At 44.0% G+C, this 23010-nt stretch overlaps 2 pseudogenes; both read right to left on the bottom strand.

Annotated features, from left to right (window-relative positions):
* Positions 1-22426: 22426 nt before the first annotated feature.
* On the bottom strand, positions 22427-22544 carry LOC134947180 (5S ribosomal RNA; annotated as a pseudogene).
* Positions 22545-22695: 151 nt separating this feature from the next.
* Positions 22696-22813, bottom strand: LOC134946341 (5S ribosomal RNA; annotated as a pseudogene).
* Between the last annotated feature and the right edge of the window lie 197 nt (positions 22814-23010).

The raw sequence follows: 23010 nt of genomic DNA, 5'->3' as shown, positions 1-23010 counted from the left end.
AACTTGCTGCATTAGTCCCACAAAAGAAGAAGAAAACTGCCAAGGCGGCTCAGAAAGAAAATGTGGTGAAACCACGAAAAAATGCCAAGGCAAAGAATAATACGTTGGAGATGATATGTGGTGTGGCAAATGATGTAATTGTTCCATCTCCTGCAGATCACAGTGTTCAGCCAATGAATCTGGAAATACCGGTGCTAGAGGACGTGACAAACACGCTGCATCAGGAAGCTTCTTTTTTGGACCATGTAGCCACCCCTGGACAAGAAGACATGACACATTCACCACGAAGAAGGTTGCATTTCACAGATGTGAACACCAAAGTGCAGGACTGCCAGTGTACCTGTCCTGTTTTACTAAAGGAGCTACTCAGTAAGGTGACCAATATGGAGTCAGAAGTTGGTGGACAGGTCAATCAGCTGCAGACCGATGTGGCTGGCCTTAAAGAAGGCATAAAGGAACAGATGGTAGAAGCCATGAAGAAAGTCATTGAACAAACGAGGGAAGAATGGCAAGTTGGAGTTTGCCGCACCATCATTGCAACACACCACCAAGCGGTTCAAGTCAGCGGCCTGGACGACCGAGGCCTGGAGGACCGCAGAGGAGGCCTGGAGGACCGCAGAGGAGGCCTGGAGGACCGCAGAGGAGGCCTGGAGGACCGCAGCGGACTGGACGAAGTCAGCGGCATGGACGACCACAGAGGAGGCCTGGAGGACCGCAGAGGAGGCCTGGACGACCGCAGAGGAGGCCTGGACGACCGCAGAGGAGGCCTGGACGACCGCAGAGGAGGCCTGGACGACCGCAGAGGAGGCCTGGACGACCGCAGAGGAGGCCTGGGCGACCGCAGAGGAGGCCTGGGGGACCGCAGCAGCGGACTGGACGAAGTCAGCGACTTGGACGACCGCAGAGGAGGCCTGGAGGACCGCAGAAGAGACCTGGAGGACCGCAGAGGAGGCCTGGACGACCGCAGAGGAGGCCTGGACGACCGCAGAGGTGGCCTGGACGACCGCAGAGGAGGCCTGGACGACCGTAGAGGAGGCCTGGGGGACCGCAGCAGCGGACTGGACGAAGTCAGCGACTTGGACGACCGCAGAGGAGGCCTGGAGGACCGCAGAGGAGGCCTGGAGGACCGCAGAGGAGGCCTGGAGGACCGCAGAGGAGGCCTGGAGGACTGCAGAGGAGGCCTGGACGACCGCAGAGGAGGCCTGGAGGACCGCAGAGGAGGCCTGGAGGACCGCAGAGGAGGCCTGGAGGACCGCAGAGGAGGCCTGGACGACCGCAGAGGAGGCCTGGACGACCGCAGAGGAGGCCTGGACGACCGCAGAGGAGGCCTGGGGGACCGTAGAGGAGGCCTGGGGGACCGCAGCAGCGGACTGGACGAAGTCAGCGACTTGGACGACCGCAGAGGAGGCCTGGAGGACCGCAGAGGCCTGGACCACAGCAGCGGACTGGGCGAAGTCAGCGACTTGGGCGACCGCAGAGGAGGCCTGGACGACTGCAGAGGAGGCCTGGACGACCGCAGAGGAGGCCTGGACGACCGCAGAGGAGGCCTGGACGACCGTAGAGGAGGCCTGGGGGACCGCAGCAGCGGACTGGACGAAGTCAGCGACTTGGACGACCGCAGAGGAGGCCTGGAGGACCGCAGAAGAGACCTGGAGGACCGCAGAGGCCTGGACCACAGCAGCGGACTGGACGAAGTCAGCGACTTGGGCGACCGCAGAGGAGGCCTGGACGACCACAGAGGCCTGGAGGACCGCAGAGGAAACCTGGAGGACCGCAGAGGAGGCCTGGAGGACCGCAGAGGAGGCCTGGAGGACCGCAGAAGAGACCTGGAGGACCGCAGAGGAGGCCTGGAGTACCGCAGAGGAGGCCTGGAGGACCGCAGAGGAGGCCTGGAGGACCGCAGAGGAGGCCTGGAGGACCGCAGAAGAGACCTGGAGGACCGCAGAGGAGGCCTGGAGGACCGCAGAGGAGGCCTGGAGGACCGCAGAGGAGGCCTGGAGGACCGCAGAGGAGGCCTGGAGGACCGCAGAGGCCTGGACCACAGCAGCGGACTGGACGAAGTCAGCGACTTGGACGACCGCAGAGGAGGCCTGGAGGACCGCAGAAGAGACCTGGAGGACCGCAGAAGAGACCTGGAGGACCGCAGAGGAGGCCTGGAGGACCGCAGAGGAGGCCTGGAGGACCGCAGAGGAGGCCTGGAGGACCGCAGTGGAGGCCTGGACGACCGCAGAGGGCTGGACGACCGCAGAGGCCTGGATTCAAGTGTGCTGTTGCCAGGAACACCAATGATGACCAGCACACCTGCTCACAGGCCACTTCGCAATACATTCGGAGGCTCTCTGAACAATATTGCCCTGGCTGTCATCTCAACTTCCCTGGACGACCATCTGTACAGAGCTTCAAATGGACATATTCAGAAATATGCATATTCTCTGTTCCAGCACCATGTACGGTACGACAAATACTTGACGTGGGCCAATCGTGTGAACTTTGATGGTTCCAAGGGCAAACTTCCGCTGCCCAAAAATCTGGTACATGACATCATGGCTAGGTGTGAACGCCGCGTGAGGATTGGTGATCCAGAAAAGAGGAAGATAAGGGATACCATAAACTCTGTGCTGAGAACGAAGAGGAAAATGACTTGGAAGCTCGACTATGATGAAACCAGATCATTACCTACCTCCTAGCTTCAGCACATCAGCTTCACACAGCTGAAGCTAAAAAATTGTGTCAATGTACCTGTATGACCTGTACATTTTCTGGGGCTGCATGCACTGTGCTGAATCCACTTGGAGCAGCTCGGTTACTCAAAGGGGAGTGCATGAACTTGGCTCACCACATTCCTGGTAATGTAAGGGCCTGTTACAAGTTGCCCCTTTTATTCCTGTTGATTTTTTGGGCGCTGCTGTATCTATCCAGTAGCAGCCGAGTCCATTGTGCTGTGTCCATCTGGGGCCTTGGGCTGCGTTTCCATCCAGGGGCTGCTGTTGTCAGTCCTCTATTCTGGTGTCCGTATGCGACAGTGTTAAAAAGCAAAAGACAAAAACGAAAAATAATTCAAAAAAGCAAAACCTAAAAATAAAGTACAAAAACCATTACCCCGCACCACCACCACAAAAAAATAAATTATAAAAATGTTAAAGTTGATATTGTTACTGTATTTGTGCTGTTACCTTTTGATTAAAGTACCGTACAGTATGTGTGATGTTGGCTTTATTACAATACAGTACAGTATGTGTGATGTTACATGTTCCAAATGATTTTGTCCGTAAATAAAGTGTTTCTTAAAATAAACATGACGTGGTTTCCAATGTTTGTATTCCCAACTTCCTGTACTGTATAAATTAGTACTACTGTATGATGGGAATTCAATTAAGAGTGGTATACTGTATGTAAAACAACTTGGTTAGGCATCTTGCATTTCATATTTTAATAAAAACCACAGGAAACTTCTATTTTTAAAAGTTTATTGAAGAAAAAAAAGGTGTTTTTTTTTAAATAAAGTTTGAAAGTTAATTAAAACAAAAAAGTAGTTTGTTCTTCGTTACATTCTTTTCTTGTGTATATAGATATCTGTGGGGAAAAAAAAAAAAAAGTATTAAAGTAAAGACACTCATGTTCATTTGTTTTCCAAGAAAATTTGTGGAACCACACAGCCCAGCAATAAGTCATGCTGGGCTGTGTGGTTCCACAAAAGGCATGCGGTACAAAGTGAAATAGTGGTGTCAGTGGTCAGCACTTTGACACGCTAACATTTGTGGAACCACACAGCAATGGCTGACACACACAAAATGCCTGACACACACAAAATGCCTGACACACACAAAATGCCTGACACACACAAAATGCCTGACACACACAAAATGCCTGACACACACATGCTGGAGTGAAAACACATGTTTGCCAAACAGTCGACAGCACATGTCGGCCAGATGGCCGACCAAACTTGCTCCAAATCACCCCAAACTGGCCAGAAAGCACCCCAGCACACTCAGGAGGTACTGTACACCACAGCTAAATTAGGAGAGAATTTCATTACAAACAGCCAGATCTTGCAGATTATCTGCCAGATAATTGTATGGTGTACAGTATGCCTATCTTATACAGTAGAAAAAGATACTATACAATGGAGTACAAGAACAAAAATTTTTATTAAATAAAATTAAATTAATCTTAATAAAAAATTAAAAAAGTGGTCCACTAAGAGGTGGACCACCACCCGCAGGAGCTGGATGGCACGCTGCAACTGTTCTGTGGGAAAAAAAGGACAGTATTACAAAACAAATACTGAATACTTTACAGTGTAGTAATGGCAATACAGTACTTTACTCTATATTAGACAATATTGTTATTTACAATGTACAGTACTGTATTGTCAGTACAGTAAATCAAACACTACTGTATGCTGTCGAGGTAATTTAAACATTGCTTTAGTTTACCTCTTGTATAAGTGGGCTGCTGCCTGCCCGCTTCTGGGCCAGCCCACCTATCTTGCCCCTGTCTGGGGCCCCCATAAATAATTGGCACTATATTGGAGAAAAAAAAACATTTAGTCACATTCAAATAGTAAACAATTATTACTGTATACTGTAGGTACAGTATTATACTGTATTGCTGGTATTCAAAATATAAAGTACTGTACAAGAGTTTAGCTTCAATAGGTCATAAACAAATTGTCAAAGGAATAAAACACCACAGTACAAATACTGTAGACATTTACTGTATGTATTAGCAGTCATGACATTTCATGACCGCTTCAGAAAAAAGAGGGTTACAGTACTGTAGGTGGTGTTGTAGGGAGTACTATCCATAATAGTGGACTGTACTCAGAGCCAGCCATAAATAATATGATTCCCTAGTCAAGTTTTTGGATCCTGCCCCCTTGCACAGATGCTATTTCCGCCTCTGAGCCTGTACCCCTTTCCCAGCACCATCACCCCTCAACCATAGCAGTCCTCATTTTGGTGCTCCTCCAACTTACTGTACTGTATGTTTAAAATAGCAACAGTGTGCACATTCGGTGTGCATCCCAAAACGGTGCATGTTCTTGCTGGGAAGGGGCATGGCCACACAGTAATTCCCCAATCTGAAATGACGCCACACAGTACTGCAACTTTATTCACAACATATCATGCAATAGTGTCTCTTTTTCTCGTTACATCATATGATAGTACCACATTACTCCTCAAAGTATTCCCACTTATTCACATTGCATCACATCATATTGCTCTTTGTTCACATTAGACCACACAGTAGTGCCCTTGCTACAGTATATGTTACACAACAAAGTACTGTATACACATAATGCTGCACATTAGTAATGCATTTTGTATGCACAGAATATACTGTAGGCATGCTGCATATCATATTAATCAGCAGAAGCTGCTTGTGCCCCTGGGCATTTGGCAAGTATGCCTATGCCTAGGGCAGGCTCAGACTGGAGATCAGTACGTAATCCCGCTGGACGGGATCCCGGCAGTCAAAATACAGACGCCGGAATCCCGACCACACAATCCCGACAGGGGCGGCGAGCGGAAAGCAGCCCCTTGCATGCTTGCTTCGCTCGCCACGCGGTGGGCACGGTGCCTCGCTACGCTCTACACACTATTATATCAGTAGTCAGGAAACGCAGCATGCATTTGTGGAGTGAAGAGGGTGAAAAAGGAGAGAAAGTACAGTTTGTACTGTAAGGTTATGTCAGAGGGTGTGAAGATGATCAGCTCAGTGTTATACATGTTACAGTAAGTTAGAATACAGTACAGTGCATTATGTATTTCTATTTTATTACCAGGTGTCTCCTCCACTGGTTGGCGACGGACTGTAAAAAGATAAAATACAGTACAGTTAGTCATATCAGTTTGACTTAAAATAATGTTGGAGAAAAAAAAATACTGTAATTACAGTACCAACTATTGCTACTGTACAGTATATTTACCAAAAATGTATTCTGGCTCGTCGTCTGTGGGTAAAAGAGAAGAATATTATAAGATACAGTATACAGTAAAAAGTATAGTAATAGTACACTAGTGTCCAGGCCCAGTGTCAGGTGGGTAAAAAAAGGTATGCTTGTGACAGGCATGGTGATTCCAAGGGACCCCACCGAGACCATCAGAAAATTTGTGAGTGACCCGTATGCCGGTGATTATGACTAGAATAAGGTAGCAACTCTTTTTTCTTTTGAATTATGTATACTGTACAGTACTGTATGTGCATATTGTACAGTACACTTAAAATATTTAGCAGTTACTGTAGTGGTAATTTTTGGGATGACAGTATTAGCATACTGTAAGCATCCAACTGAGGCCCCCAAACAGATGCCGCCACTAGGTACAGTACGTGCCTCTCGTGCCTAATGGGAAATTCATCACTGACAGTATCTAGAGAGATGAATGGAGAGACAGTGACAAGGGGTGAGAGAGAGAGAGAAATTGAGTAAGATGGGTGTTTTTTTTAGAACAGGATGTTGTCCATACAGTAGCAACCAATCAAATATTACCTAAAGGACTGTATTATCGTCTGTAAGTGTAACTAGATACTGTAAATGTTAATGTGGGATGTGATCGGTTGCTACTGTATGGGCAATATCACCAGTTCAAACAAAAACAATTTTCATCCGATTTCTACGCATTTGCCAGAAAAATCTGATGGCATCAGATCAATGTCAGTAATAATTCTTACCACTAAATGCAGCAGCATCATCATCATCCTCCTCCTCCTCCGTGGCCTGTTCCAGTGTAGGGCCTGTGAAAAAAAACATTAATGTGAAAAAAAAAAAGGTTCATTCCAGGAAATACACATACCCTCCAACATGACCCGCCCCACTAGGTACAAAATGCTCTGGTTCTGGACTTCCCTCTTAATTTATTATTGCCATCACCTGTGAAGAAACAGCTTTCTTATCATATAACTAGTTCAACACAGGTGATGGAAATCATAAATTAAGAGGGAAGTCTAGAAACAGAGCAGTGCGGCGGGTCATGTTGGAGGGTCTGCATACAGAAACATAGAATTTGATGACAAATACTGTAAGAACCACTTTGCCCATCTAATCTGCCTCTTTTTTTTAACCTTTTTTTTACATCAAACCTTATAACAATTTTCCCCAAACATCACATGATGCAAAGATAAATAAATAAAAAAAGAGGTGCAAGATGGAATTGTGATTGGGCCCTCCCAACCACCCTTATGTTATATAAACAGGGTCTGCCACACGACTGTGGCTGAAATGACTGGTTGGTTTGGGCCCCCACCAAAAAAAGAAGCAATCAATCTCTCCTTGCTCAAACTGGCTCTACAGAGGCACGATGTACCGGACTGGACTTACTTAATGGGTGCAGTGAGGTGATGGACATAGAGTCCTGGTCCTCCTCCTCCGCCACCGCCTGTGACAGTGTAGGGGCTGTGAAAGCAAAAAATCCATGAAATATACTTTTGTATTCTGTGTTGAATACAGTAAAGCAAAAATTCAGTCAGGAATTGGAGGAGGAGAGTAGATTTCGCACACAGAGACGAGAATGTCGAGGCCAGAATCAGGGGGTAGTGGAGGAGGGTTAGGATACCGTACCTCACCCTGTTGGGATTGCTGCAATCAGGATGCCACTGTCGGTCACCTGACCGCTAGAATCCTGACTGCTGGTCACGCAAACCCAACCCATTGGTTTAACACAATGTACAGTACAGTACAATACTGCAGTTTACTTACCAAGTTGGGGAGAGGGTTTTTCATCCTCATCCTCACTGTCAATAATTACTGAGTTGAAAATAAAAAAATATTATAAACAAAATACAGTAGAGTACAGTTACTACAAAATTGCACAGTAGTACAGTGCTACAGGAGGCAGAGATATATTCATAATACAGTAGGAGCAGAATGACTGTCCAGCGGTAGGGGACATACAGTACTGTATTTAAAAGACCTGCTGTCTGGATCCCGACATTCAGAATGCAGAGTGTGGATTCAGAGTATGATTGGAGGGTTAGGCTAGTGGAGGGTGGGTCGGATGCACAATTTTGGGCACCATAATACAAAATGGATATCGTGGAACTACAAAAGGTTTAGAGGCGGGCGACCAAAGTGATGAAGTGGATTGAGAAGATGGAATACAAGGAAAGGCAGGCTAGGCATGTTTACATTGGAAAAGAGGAGATTAAGAGGGGACATGATTAACCTTTACAAATATACTGTATACAGTAAGGGGACAATACACAGGAACGGTTTTTGATAAGATGGACACAGAGGACACGTGCACAGTAACTCTTGTTGAAGTAGAGGCGATTTCGCACAGAGGCGAAAAGGGGTCTTCACAGTGAGGGAAATACTGTACAGTACATGTTTGGAATTCCCTGCCTGAAAAGTAATAAAAGTGGACTTGGTCAATACTTTTAAGAATGGGCTTGAGAAAATCCTACTGTACTTACTATAATCTGGCTCCTCTTCCTCCCCCGAATCAATGTGAATGAGCTCCTCCTCTGTATCAATTACGAGGCGGTCTGTGTGTAAAAGATGACAAGTATTGTAAAATACAAAAATTACAGTAATACTGTAGGAAACTAGTGTGTCTGTAACAAAAAGTAATTATTACCACTTCCGGAGCTCTCGGATGGTGTCGGCGGTGGTGGTGGTGGTGTTGGTACTGTGGGAAAAAAAATAACAGTACTGTAAGTGAAGCTGTCAATTGGAAACATGTACTGTACAGTATCCAGGACACATGTACAGTAGTGTAACGATGACAGTCACACCAGAATTCTCGTTACACAATACCTGGCAGCGCAGCAGGTGGTGGTGGTGGTGGTGGTGTTGTTGGTACTGTGGGAAAAAAAATAACAGTACTGTAAGTGAAGCTGTCAATTTGAAACATGTACTGTACAGTATCCAGGACACATGTACAGTAGTGTAACAACGATGACAGTAGCACCAGAATTCTCGTTACACAATACCTGGCAGCGCAGCAGGTGGTGGTGGTGGTGGTGGTGGTGTTGTTGGTACTGTGGGAAAAAAAATAACAGTACTGTAAGTGAAGCTGTCAATTTGAAACATGTACTGTACAGTATCCAGGACACATGTACAGTAGTGTAACAACGATGACAGTAGCACCAGAATTCTCGTTACACAATACCTGGCAGCGCAGCAAGTGGTGGTGGTGGTGGTGGTGGTGGTGGTGGTACTGTGGGAAAAAAAATAACAGTACTGTAAGTGAAGCTGTCAATTTGAAACATGTACTGTACAGTATCCAGGACACATGTACAGTAGTGTAACAACGATGACAGTAGCACCAGAATTCTCGTTACACAATACCTGGCAGCGCAGCAGGTGGTGGTGGTGGTGGTGGTGGTGGTGTTGGTACTGTGGGAAAAAAAATAACAGTACTGTAAGTGAAGCTGTCAATTGGAAACATGTACTGTACAGTATCCAGGACACATGTACAGTAGTGGAACGATGACAGTCACACCAGAATTCTCGTTACACAATACCTGGCAGCGCAGCAGGTGGTGGTGGTGGTGGTGGTGTTGTTGGTACTGTGGGAAAAAAAATAACAGTACTGTAAGTGAAGCTGTCAATTTGAAACATGTACTGTACAGTATCCAGGACACATGTACAGTAGTGTAACAACGATGACAGTAGCACCAGAATTCTCGTTACACAATACCTGGCAGCGCAGCAGGTGGTGGTGGTGGTGGTGGTGTTGTTGGTACTGTGGGAAAAAAAATAACAGTACTGTAAGTGAAGCTGTCAATTTGAAACATGTACTGTACAGTATCCAGGACACATGTACAGTAGTGTAACAACGATGACAGTAGCACCAGAATTCTCGTTACACAATACCTGGCAGCGCAGCAGGTGGTGGTGGTGGTGGTGGTGGTACTGTGGGAAAAAAAATAACAGTACTGTAAGTGAAGCTGTCAATTTGAAACATGTACTATACAGTATCCAGGACACATGTACAGTAGTGTAACAACGATGACAGTAGCACCAGAATTCTCGTTACACAATACCTGGCAGCGCAGCAGGTGGTGGTGGTGGTGGTACTGTGGGAAAAAAAATAACAGTACTGTAAGTGAAGCTGTCAATTTGAAACATGTACTGTACAGTATCCAGGACACATGTACAGTAGTGTAACAACGATGACAGTAGCACCAGAATTCTCGTTACACAATACCTGGCAGCGCAGCAGGTGGTGGTGGTGGTGGTGGTGGTACTGTGGGAAAAAAAATAACAGTACTGTAAGTGAAGCTGTCAATTTGAAACATGTACTGTACAGTATCCAGGACCAAAAAGGGGTCCGGCCAATAAACAATCTGCATCAGAGAAGCAAGATACAGTATGCTTAAAGTATACAGTACTATATACTAGATCGCCAACAAACGTAAATTAACAAACAACTATCACTGGAATTTACCATCCTCATCCCGTAGCGAAGCACGGGTATTCAGCTATCTACAATGTTATTTATACTTTGTGTTTAATATTTACATTTAGTTTTGTAAACAGACATTCTTAACATTAACGGATTGCAGCGAGTTATCTGTGATGGTCAGGACAGGGGGTTGGGACTATAGAAATCACTATGTACTGTACACTACTGTATTTGACAATACTTACCAGCTTGGCGGCGCCTGTCCCGCCTCCTGTGACGTCGTGCTACCAGCCCTGTAAAAATATATATACAGTATAATGGCAGCATACTGTACAGCCAATGAAATTCAACATTGACAGCATCTTTATGACATCACAATAAATGGAATTGTTCATTCTAGTACCCTGCACCTAATCACTCAGGAGGGCATAGTGTACTGTACTGTCTTCAAAACTTAAGGGGCACATTTCTAAATGTGACATACAGTACACTTACAGTATCGCTACAGTACAGTAGGTCCAGGGTATTAGACAGAACACTACCTTTATAGACATTGTAACACACATAAGCATTGCCCTTATAAACATTATGACACACATCAGCATGCAGCCCTCCCACCCTTAACCATCTCAGTACTGTTCATTACATTACAAATTGATTTCATGACAGATGATGCAGTACTCACCTGAATTCATCTTATTCACGTCATGTCACAGTAGTGCAGTTTATTCACGTCACAGTACTGTCCTTGATTCACGTTGTGTCACACAGTAGAGCACCGTATTCACGTCACAGTACTGTCCTTGATTCACGTTGTGTCACACAGTAGAGCACCGTATTCACGTCACAGTACTGTCCTTGATTCACGTTGTGTCACACAGTAGAGCACCGTATTCACGTCACAGTACTGTCCTTGATTCACGTTGTGTCACACAGTAGAGCACCTTATTCACGTTACTGTACTGTACGTCACAGTAGTGCAGTAGTATATCCACATTACGTCACAAAGTAGAGATCTGCCAGTCATGAACCTTATGCAAGAGTAATGCACGTCAGAACACATTAGGCCACTGTAACATCCCTTAGAATAATTTCTGCCAAAGTAACATCCCTTAGAACACTGTACTATCTGAAACACAAATTTCGGCACACTGCACGACACACTGCAATTAAACCACACAATGCACTGCACGACTGCATAGTGTATGCACTGCGTGATATGACAAACTGCACATTTCCCTGCAAAATATGATACAATGTACACTACACAAAAAACTGCAATTACCACATGTGTATACAGTACACTGCACGACAGTGCTGGCCCTAGCCAGGTACAGATACAGCCGCAGTCACGCAAAATATAGGCATGCCGCATATCATTTTAATCAGCAGAAGCTGCTGGTGCCCCTAAGCATAGCAAATGCCCTAGGCATTTGCCTACTGTAGTTTGCCTATGCCTAAGGCCGGCTCTGCTGCACGATGTGATTCACTATGTATTACACTCACTGCACAATACCATATACTGAATGTACACTGCATGACACGCTGCAATTACGCAGCACGATACACTGTGATACATTGCATATACTGTACACTGCATGATACTGTACACTGCACAATCGTAGACCACCTGGATTGTAAAGAACTACTGTATATACACAAGTTTAAAAAAATAACAATTGTTTTTGTAAAACGCATGTCGATCTTTTTCCATGTCAACTTAACGACCATGTCAACCTACAGTAACTGGTGTCAACCAATTTCAAAAGCCGCACCATCTAGGTCGACGCAAAAAAACAAATTGACCTTTTGACCCGGGTTAATGTTTGGTCCTTGTTTAACCATTTGTTTACCACAAATACTGTACAGTGCTGTATAGACCGGATACCTGCTGCTACAGCAGCCCCTGCTATAATGTACTGTACCTGTAACTACAGTAACTTAAAGTACAGTAATCTACAGTAATGTACTGTACTTACAATCCCTTATGGCCTGCAGGCGTCGTGGGGTCCTCCTCACGAGGTCGCTCCATCTCCTCTGGAGAGACCTCACCGTTCTCCTCCGGTTGTAGGTCTGGAGGATAGCCCTACTTGCCCTCCTATATGCTCTCACTTTCTCCTCGTTGCTGGCGAGAGTTCTGTCCCGCCAGCGAACGAGGAGACGCAGCTCACCCAGAGCATAGGGACGGTCACGTACAGCAGCCATGCTTATGCTCAATGAGCGATCCAGACGTCGTGCGTCTCAGACGTCGTGCGTCTCAGACGTCGTGCGTCTCAGACGTCGTGCGTTCCAGGCATTCAACGTACAGTACTGTAGTTACTGTACTTTGTGACAGTTTCCCTTAGTTTTAAATATGCCCTTTCTTTGACCACAGTATTTTCCACTGTCTTGCCCTACGCCCTTCCCTCCTGGGAGCCTTCACAGGTCTTATGCTATACACAAATACCGAAGATGCACAGTCCGTCAGAATACACTCATTTCATTCACGCTGTTTGGGTGCATTTAGCGTAAAGAATCGCTCCTGCAGATGTACTTTGATTTATGTGAAACCTGTGTGCATCCTTCCATTGACTGTCTTACAATGTAAATAAAATAATACAGTGCATTATTACAGAAAAAAAAAAAAAAAAGAAAGAAAGCACATCATGTCTCGAACCCTGGACCCCCAGTGAGGGAGGTGGGAGCCTTCACCCCTAGCCCACGATGCCTCATGAGAGATTTCTAATTTCATGTGTGAAAGTACTGCAAACAGCGCCCGGCCCTCGCCCCATTGCTGTTGGTTTATGCCTTAGAGGACTCGGACGCTCGCATTTGTAAAGCACGGTGTTTTCCTCCGCCTCCTGCTAGCCTGTTGCCCTTCCCCCATGGGAGCCTGCACAGATCATGCAGTAGACAGGGAGGGAATGCAGGTCATGTGCAATACACAAACGCCCACTGTAGTACTATTTTGCTCACTTACAGTACCGTACTGTAGGTTGCATTTAGCGTAAAGAATCGCTCCTGCAGATGTACTTTGATTTATGTGAAACCTGTGTGCATCCTTCCATTGGATGTACTGTATTGGAGAGAAAAAAAAAATGTTAAAGTGAATGTCACGGGAACACATTAAAAATAAGGTTGGCACTTCCTTCCCATTGGTGTTGGTTTACAGTATGCCGTAGTGTACTCGGACGCTCATGTAATTGCATTTCAAAGGCACAGTATTTTCCATCGTCTCCCCCCTACCCCCATCGCCCTTCCCCCCTGGGGGCCTGCACAGGGAGGAAATTCAGGTCCTGTGCAATGCACAAACGCTGAAGATCTACAGTACTGTTTTGCTTAGTTGGTAGCGTCAGAATACACTCATTTCATTCACGCTGTTTGGGTGCATTTAGCGTAAAGAATCGCTCCTGCAGATGTACTTTGATTTATGTGAAACCTGTGTGCATCCTTCCATTGACTGTCTTACAATGTAAATAAAATAATACAGTGCATTATTACAGAAAAAAAAAAAAAAAAGAAAGAAAGCACATCATGTCTCGAACCCTGGACCCCCAGTGAGGGAGGTGGGAGCCTTCACCCCTAGCCCACGATGCCTCATGAGAGATTTCTAATTTCATGTGTGAAAGTACTGCAAACAGCGCCCGGCCCTCGCCCCATTGCTGTTGGTTTATGCCTTAGAGGACTCGGACGCTCGCATTTGTAAAGCACGGTGTTTTCCTCCGCCTCCTGCTAGCCTGTTGCCCTTCCCCCATGGGAGCCTGCACAGATCATGCAGTAGACAGGGAGGGAATGCAGGTCATGTGCAATACACAAACGCCCACTGTAGTACTATTTTGCTCACTTACAGTACCGTACTGTAGGTTGCATTTAGCGTAAAGAATCGCTCCTGCAGATGTACTTTGATTTATGTGAAACCTGTGTGCATCCTTCCATTGGATGTACTGTATTGGAGAGAAAAAAAAAAATGTTAAAGTGAATGTCACGGGAACACATTAAAAATAAGGTTGGCACTTCCTTCCCATTGGTGTTGGTTTACAGTATGCCGTAGTGTACTCGGACGCTCATGTAATTGCATTTCAAAGGCACAGTATTTTCCATCGTCTCCCCCCTACCCCCATCGCCCTTCCCCCCTGGGGGCCTGCACAGGGAGGAAATTCAGGTCCTGTGCAATGCACAAACGCTGAAGATCTACAGTACTGTTTTGCTTAGTTGGTAGCGTCAGAATACACTCATTTCATTCACGCTGTTTGGGTGCATTTAGCGTAAAGAATCGCTCCTGCAGATGTACTTTGATTTATGTGAAACCTGTGTGCATCCTTCCATTGACTGTCTTACAATGTAAATAAAATAATACAGTGCATTATTACAGAAAAAAAAAAAAAAAAAGAAAGAAAGCACATCATGTCTCGAACCCTGGACCCCCAGTGAGGGAGGTGGGAGCCTTCACCCCTAGCCCACGATGCCTCATGAGAGATTTCTAATTTCATGTGTGAAAGTACTGCAAACAGCGCCCGGCCCTCGCCCCATTGCTGTTGGTTTATGCCTTAGAGGACTCGGACGCTCGCATTTGTAAAGCACGGTGTTTTCCTCCGCCTCCTGCTAGCCTGTTGCCCTTCCCCCATGGGAGCCTGCACAGATCATGCAGTAGACAGGGAGGGAATGCAGGTCATGTGCAATACACAAACGCCCACTGTAGTACTATTTTGCTCACTTACAGTACCGTACTGTAGGTTGCATTTAGCGTAAAGAATCGCTCCTGCAGATGTACTTTGATTTATGTGAAACCTGTGTGCATCCTTCCATTGGATGTACTGTATTGGAGAGAAAAAAAAAATGTTAAAGTGAATGTCACGGGAACACATTAAAAATAAGGTTGGCACTTCCTTCCCATTGGTGTTGGTTTACAGTATGCCGTAGTGTACTCGGACGCTCATGTAATTGCATTTCAAAGGCACAGTATTTTCCATCGTCTCCCCCCTACCCCCATCGCCCTTCCCCCCTGGGGGCCTGCACAGGGAGGAAATTCAGGTCCTGTGCAATGCACAAACGCTGAAGATCTACAGTACTGTTTTGCTTAGTTGGTAGCGTCAGAATACACTCATTTCATTCACGCTGTTTGGGTGCATTTAGCGTAAAGAATCGCTCCTGCAGATGTACTTTGATTTATGTGAAACCTGTGTGCATCCTTCCATTGACTGTCTTACAATGTAAATAAAATAATACAGTGCATTATTACAGAAAAAAAAAAAAAAAAGAAAGAAAGCACATCATGTCTCGAACCCTGGACCCCCAGTGAGGGAGGTGGGAGCCTTCACCCCTAGCCCACGATGCCTCATGAGAGATTTCTAATTTCATGTGTGAAAGTACTGCAAACAGCGCCCGGCCCTCGCCCCATTGCTGTTGGTTTATGCCTTAGAGGACTCGGACGCTCGCATTTGTAAAGCACAGTGTTTTCCTCCGCCTTCTGCTAGTCCTCCATTCCCATTATGCATTAGCGAACTCAGACGCTCATATATTTTAAAAGCACGGTGTTTATACATTGTACTGTACATTCTTCCTTTTACACAATTACTGTAGTTGCGTCTCCATACACATACAGTACTGTACTCCATACTTTTTCCACCGCCTCCCGTTACGCCTACAGTATTGCCAGAGCTGTAGATCAATCCGCCGCTATACTGTACGATCGAAAGTACTGGATTAGTGGAGCATTAGCCACACAGTGGTGGAGATGTGTAATGCATGATGAGTATCTAGATCGTCTCAACGCGCCTGCCTGTGATTAAACTCAGCTATCGCCTTAGCGTGGCTAAACGCCCGTCTCGGCGGAGAAACAGTCAAGATAAAGGTGGCTACATCTGTATACCAATTCTTTATAGAACCGAGCTAAGAAATAGCTCAACAAATAGTTAATTGACAATTAGCACAATAATAATTGCTGGTCCCCTGAAGAAAAAGCAGGTGAGGGATCATATGTTGGTAAGAGCTCACGGCTGGCTCATAAATGGTACTATCAACCTTATATTATGAGTGGGAAAGATTAATGTCAAATCTCAAATATTCAAAGATAAATGCCAACAGATAGAGAATGCTACCATAAATACACTTGTGTGTTGAAAATAGAAAATGCTACCATAAATACACTTGTGTGTTGAGATCACGGTTAAATACCTGAATCAAAAAACCTTAAAGGCATAGGCGGGTATTTAAGACAAAATTGTGCAGATTTTTGTCTGCAAGTAAGGTATAATTACTGCAATGCAACACAGAGGGGAGTGTAGTGGTATACTGAGATCTAGTATCAGCTGCCACTACCACTGTGTATACGGAGAAACCCTTTTATACAATTAGTGATGTATATAAGCACAGATTTAAATCCTGGTGATCTAATAGAGATAACCCCAGCACTGAGATCAAATATAATAATAAATGGTTAAATACTCAAGTATACAGTCAGTGTTAGGCACCGGATTAAATATAATTGTGCTCGATTGGTTCCCGCAGCACACTTAAAGCCCTGGTGGTCTAGTGTCAGTTACCACGGCCGCAAGGTATGCGGCGAACGTTTGTCCAGGTCTCCTCTGTTCACAGTCCCGCTACAGTGACGAACGCGGACGCCCGCTTCCGGAATGGGCGTGGCCGCGATGACGTCACTAAGGACGTTCTCGACGTACGTTTCACCTGATTGGGCTTGGTCACGAGAGCCTCTGTCTGCTGCTCTCTTGTGGCCAGTACTTGAATGCTGGGATGACCAATGAAATTGTCAAGTTAGTTTGACTGACTGATGGTTGAACCTATCAGATCTCAAATGCGATGACCAGTGGAATCCATTTTGGAAGAGGGAAAGGGGAAGGGAAGAAAGGGGGAAGGAAGGAAAATGAAGGAATGTGAGTGTAATAATTACAAATGTGGGTGAAAGTAAGAGGAAGGTGAATAAAAAGAGAGATAAGAGGTAGATAGGAAAATAAATGTAAATATGAAAATGGTGCATAAATAATAGTGGGATTGAAAATGATAAATAAAAATAAAAAATATATAATATATAATATATAATATAATATATAATATATAAAAATAATAATAAAAATAAATAAAAATAAATATAAATATAAATAATAATAAGAATAAAATAAGTTTTGAAAATAAAAATAAATATAAAAATGAAAATAAAAATAAATATTATAAAAATAAAAATAAATATAAAAATAAAAATAAGTAATAAAATGATAATAAATATAAATAAATAAAAATAAGTATAAAGATGGAAATGAAAATAAAAATAATAATAATAATAATAATAATAAAAATGAAAATAAAAATAAATATAAAATAAAATAAAAATAAATAAATATGAATATAAATATGAAAATAAAAATAAATAAGTATGAAAATAAAAATTAGAGAAATATAAATGAAAATAAATGTAAATAACTAAATAAATAAAAATGAATGGTGAAAATAAATAAAGGCACAATTGGTTGATATGGAAAAGGGGGTAAGAGTGAGGGTGTGCTGCATGGAAATGAAGGGGAATGGTTCTAATGTTGGGTGCGTGGTGAAAAGCTGAGGATGAAATGATACTATGATTGTGGTTGTGTGGATAGAAAAGTGTGTGAGTGTTGTGTTGTGTGTGATTGGGAGAAGGGTATTGAGTGTGGGGGGAAAAATTGAGCAGAATAGATAGGGTCAAAAGGGCCATGGAGGAATTGTGGCGAGTGAAGAGGAAGAGTGTGGTTAGGGACTGGGGGAAAGTGAAAAGGGACAAACGGACACATTAAACATTATGCACTGTGAAGGAATGAGGTGAAAGGAGGGGGGACAAAAACAACAACAAAGGGGGGGAAAGAAAGGGGTGGATGGGAAAAAGAGAGAAAGAAGAAGGGAAAGGAGAAAGAGGGAAAAGAGGTGGGTGGGTGGGCGGTTGGAAATGTGATGAGGAGTTGTGAAAAGGAGAAGAGAGGAGAAAGAGGAAAAGAAAGAATGAGTGACAGAAAGAGAAGGAATAAGGGGAAGGGGGGGGGGGTTTGGAAAGAGAGGAAGGAAAGGGTGAGGGTTAGAGTGAGGGTGTGAAGGAAGATAGGGATGGGGGATGGACAGGGATGTGGGTGGAAAAGGAGCAGGATGGATGGGTATTGGAATTATGTAGGCAGGAAGATGCTATAATTGATGTATTCATTTAAACCTTTGGGCATCAGAGTGTCCAGCTTGAAGATCCATTCGGATTCCTTTTTCTGGAGTGCCTTGCAATAGTCTCCGCCTCTTAATCCCATTTTTACATGTTCCAGACCTGAGAAATGTAGATCTTCTATTCGACTGTCATGGAAACGTAAGAAATGTCTTGCAACTGTAGTAAGCTTCTTAAATTGGGCTAAGTCTGATTTAGCATTTCTCACCGTACTAATATGTTCGAGTGCCCTGACTTTAAACATACGAGATGTCATGCCCACGTACCTTAAGTTACAGGTACATGAGATGCAATAGATCACATTCTCTGTCCTACAGTTGAAGAAATCTTGCACTGTGATTTGCTGATTGAATTTGTCCATGATTGAAGTAAGGTTGGAGATGTGTGGGCACAATTTACATTTACCACAAGGATAACTGCCTTTGAGAGGTCTTGGTTTTGAGGGCTGCGAGAAGTAACTTCTTACCAGTTTATCTTTTAAATTTGGTGCCCTCCTCCAGCTCATGTTGATGTTCTGGCCAATATTGTCTGAAATGTCTTCATCCATTTTCAGGATGTGCCAGTGGGTTTGTAGGATTTTACGTGCATCTTTCCAATTTTTACAGAAGTCGCCGATGAAGCGTAGGGTATTTTTGTCTTCCTTAGTTTTTGTAGTGGGGAAGACCAAGGAGTCCCGTTCTACTTTCTGCACTTCAGATTTGGCCCTTTTGATAAGTCTGTTGCTGTATCCTCGTTCTTTCAACCTCGCAGCCAAGTCAATGCTTTTAGTTTGGAAGGTGGAGTCTTCAGTGCAATTCCTTTGAAGTCTAAGGAATTCTCCTTTAGGAATGTTTTTGATGGTTGATGGGAAGTGGCTGCTAGTTGAATGAAGTAAGCTGTTGGTTAAAGTTTCTTTCCTGAAGATTTCAGTGGCTATTGTGTTAGTCTCATCTCGATATATCCTGAGATCAAGGAATGGAATGGAGGATTTACTGCTGGTATATGTGAATTTCATATTTATCTGATTGGTATTGAGAGAAAGGATATACTGATCCAATTTGTCTTGGGTACCATCCCAGATCATAAAAAAATCGTCGATGTAACAAATCCAGATAATAATGTGGTTAGTGAATTCCTCTTGATCATCGTTGAATACCATTTCTCGTTCCCACCAACCTAGAAAGAGGTTCGCATATGTGGGGGCACATGCCGCCCCCATAGCGGTGCCTCTGGTCTGTACATAGAAACGATTGTTGAAAAGAAAATAGTTGTGATTCAACACAAAATGGAGTAATTCCAAAAGGAAATCCTGAAAATCACCAGTGTCACCCATGGACAGAAAATATTTAACTGCATTAATGCCCAAGTCGTGTTTGATGGATGTATATAGAGATTCAACATCTAATCCAACCATTATGTGGGAGTCTTCCAATCGTATACCTTGGATTTTCTTCAGGACATCAGTCGTATCCTTGACATATGAAGGAAGGGTGAGGACATGTTGTCGCAGATGGACATCAAGGAAGCAGCTGGCTTTTTCTAGAAGACCCCCATTACCTGATATAATGGGTCGTCCAGGTGGATTATCCACATTTTTGTGGACTTTTGGTAACAAATAGAGTGTCGGCGTCCTTGGGTGTGGGGTGTTCAGATAGTCCCATTCGGTTTTAGTGATGGTACCTTGTTGGAGATATTTGTTGATGATCCGAGAATATAAGTTTGAAAAGTTCTGTGTGGGGTCAAATAAGGTCGTCTTGTAACAGGAGGTATCGTTCAATTGTCTATTGGCCTCTTTGAGATATAGTGTAGTGGGCCATATCACGATATTTCCTCCTTTGTCTGACATTTTGATCTGTATGTCGTCCCATTTTTGCATCTCTTTTATGGCTGCTTTTTGTTGTCTGGATAGGTTACCAATAGATCTGAAAGTTTTCTGACGCCGGTAGAGTAGGTCAAAGTCACGTGACACCAGATCCAAAAACACCTTTATCTCAGGACTCTGGTTGTCCTGAGGATAAAAGGTTGACTTGTTTTTACAAATTGGGTGGGTGGAAGTGGAAGGTTGTTCATCCGATAGTTCTTCTAAAATGGCTAGAGCATCTTGTTCCTGCTGTGACCAGTCAACTGTGTCACTATTTGACGGGAGAATGGACTTATCTTTTTTGGAGAAGTGTTTTTTAAGTAAAAGCTTGCGGCCAAAATGTCGAAGACTTATTTCCCACTTAAACCGATCGAAATGATTAGTCGGTGAAAACGAGAGACCTTTCTCAAGGACACTGGTTTGGTCCTGAGTGAGAGCATGTGTAGACAAATTGATTATCCTTAATTTGGTGAGGCCTTCATTGGTTACTTCTGTTTCCTGGAGGGGTATCGTCTTTGCTGCGGTGACCGCCATCTTTGTCTTGATGTTCTTCCTTCCCCCCCGCCTGGTTTTTGTTTTGCGGGGTATCCACGGGTCTTGCCCCTGCCTACCTCTAAAAAAGAGGTGGATGTAGAGGTGGAGTGGTGACTGGAATCCCTCCTACGATCGAAGGGATCTCTTGAATCAGAGTTGGAATCTGGGTGATCTTCTGTATCTGATGGTTCGACTTCAGAGGATGATGGTGTATACTCCCGTCTGGTCGCTTCCCTTCTACGAGTTTGTTGGGTCCATTTAAAGATGTGCCCAGAGGTAAAGTCACGTTTGTCCCTTGCGAACTTGGATTTCTTCCTTTCAATGATGTTATCCTCATATACCTCAAGATCTTTTTTCATTTTACAGAAGAAGTCTTGAAAGGAAGGATTGCCTTCCCATTGTTCCAATTTTTGACCCAAGGTATCGATTTCTTTAGTACATTCTTCCATAATTAGGTGATTGTGTTTTATTAGAATGCCCATTAAGTCCTGGGAGCATTTTAAGAGACATTGTTCCCAATCTTTACGTAGATTATCTGTGGAAAGTGTGAATGAGGGAAAAAGTTTATGCCGTAGACCTCTTGGAGATATTTTTTGTCTACAGTAGTGTTCTAAACTTGTTAAATCCCAATCAACTCTGATGCGCCTTTGGAGAGTTCTCTTCAAAAGAGATAGGTCATCTTCCCAATTGGTATCTGTAATGGGATCAGGGATCTTGATAGGAAAGATGGTATCTAGGTCTTCTATAGATCTTTTATTCTTCAGTTCAGTTTTTAAACTGAAAGTGCTCATATTCGTACTGGTCGTTGGAGCTGAGAGAGAGGGGGCGTCTGCAATTCTTGAAACAAAAACTTAAAGGGAAAGGTTCAAAAATGAGAAATAGAGCAATCGGTTTTAGTAGAGGCTTGAAAATCTGCCTAGGATGACTGTGCTGGGTCCGAGAGCTGAGGAAAAGACCTCAGTACCAAAATTGTATACAGATAAATTCAATATGGAATCGCACTAGTCTTACCAATCTAAACAAAATATAGAAATAACATAACATGAAAGAACCAATATATATGCAGTTAACAAAAGAGATTATAAACTGCTATTAATTGGCGGTGCTCCCAGGAATTTTGTAGTTTGGACTACATATGAAACAGGAGAGAAAAGACAAAAAACCCTTGTTTGGGAGCACTCGTTTGTAATGATTAGTATGATGTAAGTAGAGTAAGAATTGAAATGGAATAAAACTTAACCTTTAATTGTTTCTTGAGTAAAAAGAAATAAATGTGAAATAATTTTGAGACTCGTGTCTTAATTTAAAGAAGGAACTTGTTTAACCTTTTTAACAAATGAGGTACAAGTTATTAAAAGAAGGTGAAAATATCAGAAGGAGTGTGTTTGATGGATACCATAATGTTCTGATGAAATAAAGTGTATCCAGAAGAGTCACTGTACATGCCTTGGAATGAAGGTTTTCAATGAAAGTGTAAATGTGGTGGCAAGGTTGAGTTGGTAAGCAAATTCTCTTGAGAGCGAAAGAGGGGGCCCACTGCACCTGGTATTCTCAGGGGGTTTCCCTTCCTGATACTGACCAGGCCATACCTGCTTAGCTTCCGAGATCGGACAAGATCGGGCGCATTCAGGGTAGTATGGCCGTGGGCCTGTCGTAGGAAATGTGAGAGAAAAGATGAGAGAATCTGAGAGTCCACTCCTATTGTCTGTACTGTACATAAATCAAAACCATAGATGGTCTGGGAGTGTTTTTCAGACGTAGAAGCAGAGAATGTGGGATGAGATTTGTCCTTTAAAATGGGCCCACCGCACCTGGTATTCTCAGGAGGTTCTCCTTCCTGATACTGACCAGGCCATGCCTGCTTAGCTTCCGAGATTGGACAAGATCGGGCGTATTCAGGGTAGTATGGCCGTGGGCCGATATAACGAAGATATGAATGCTAAGGGAGGATACACTGCTTTTTGTACTTCACACTCAACCAAGGCCACAGATAGTCTCAAATTGGTATTTCCAGACAGAGGTGTGTCAGGATGATTCTGAGTGTCTGTGTTTGATAGAGATGTAATGTGGTAGGTTAAGTTTGGCAGATAGTGGACTTTCATAAAGATGCTAAG

Source organism: Pseudophryne corroboree, chromosome 7 (assembly GCF_028390025.1).
Source record: "Pseudophryne corroboree isolate aPseCor3 chromosome 7, aPseCor3.hap2, whole genome shotgun sequence".
NCBI classification, from domain to species: Eukaryota; Metazoa; Chordata; class Amphibia; order Anura; family Myobatrachidae; genus Pseudophryne; species Pseudophryne corroboree.
Note: the sequence above shows the minus strand (reverse complement) of the source record. Positions and strands in the feature narration are given on the sequence as shown.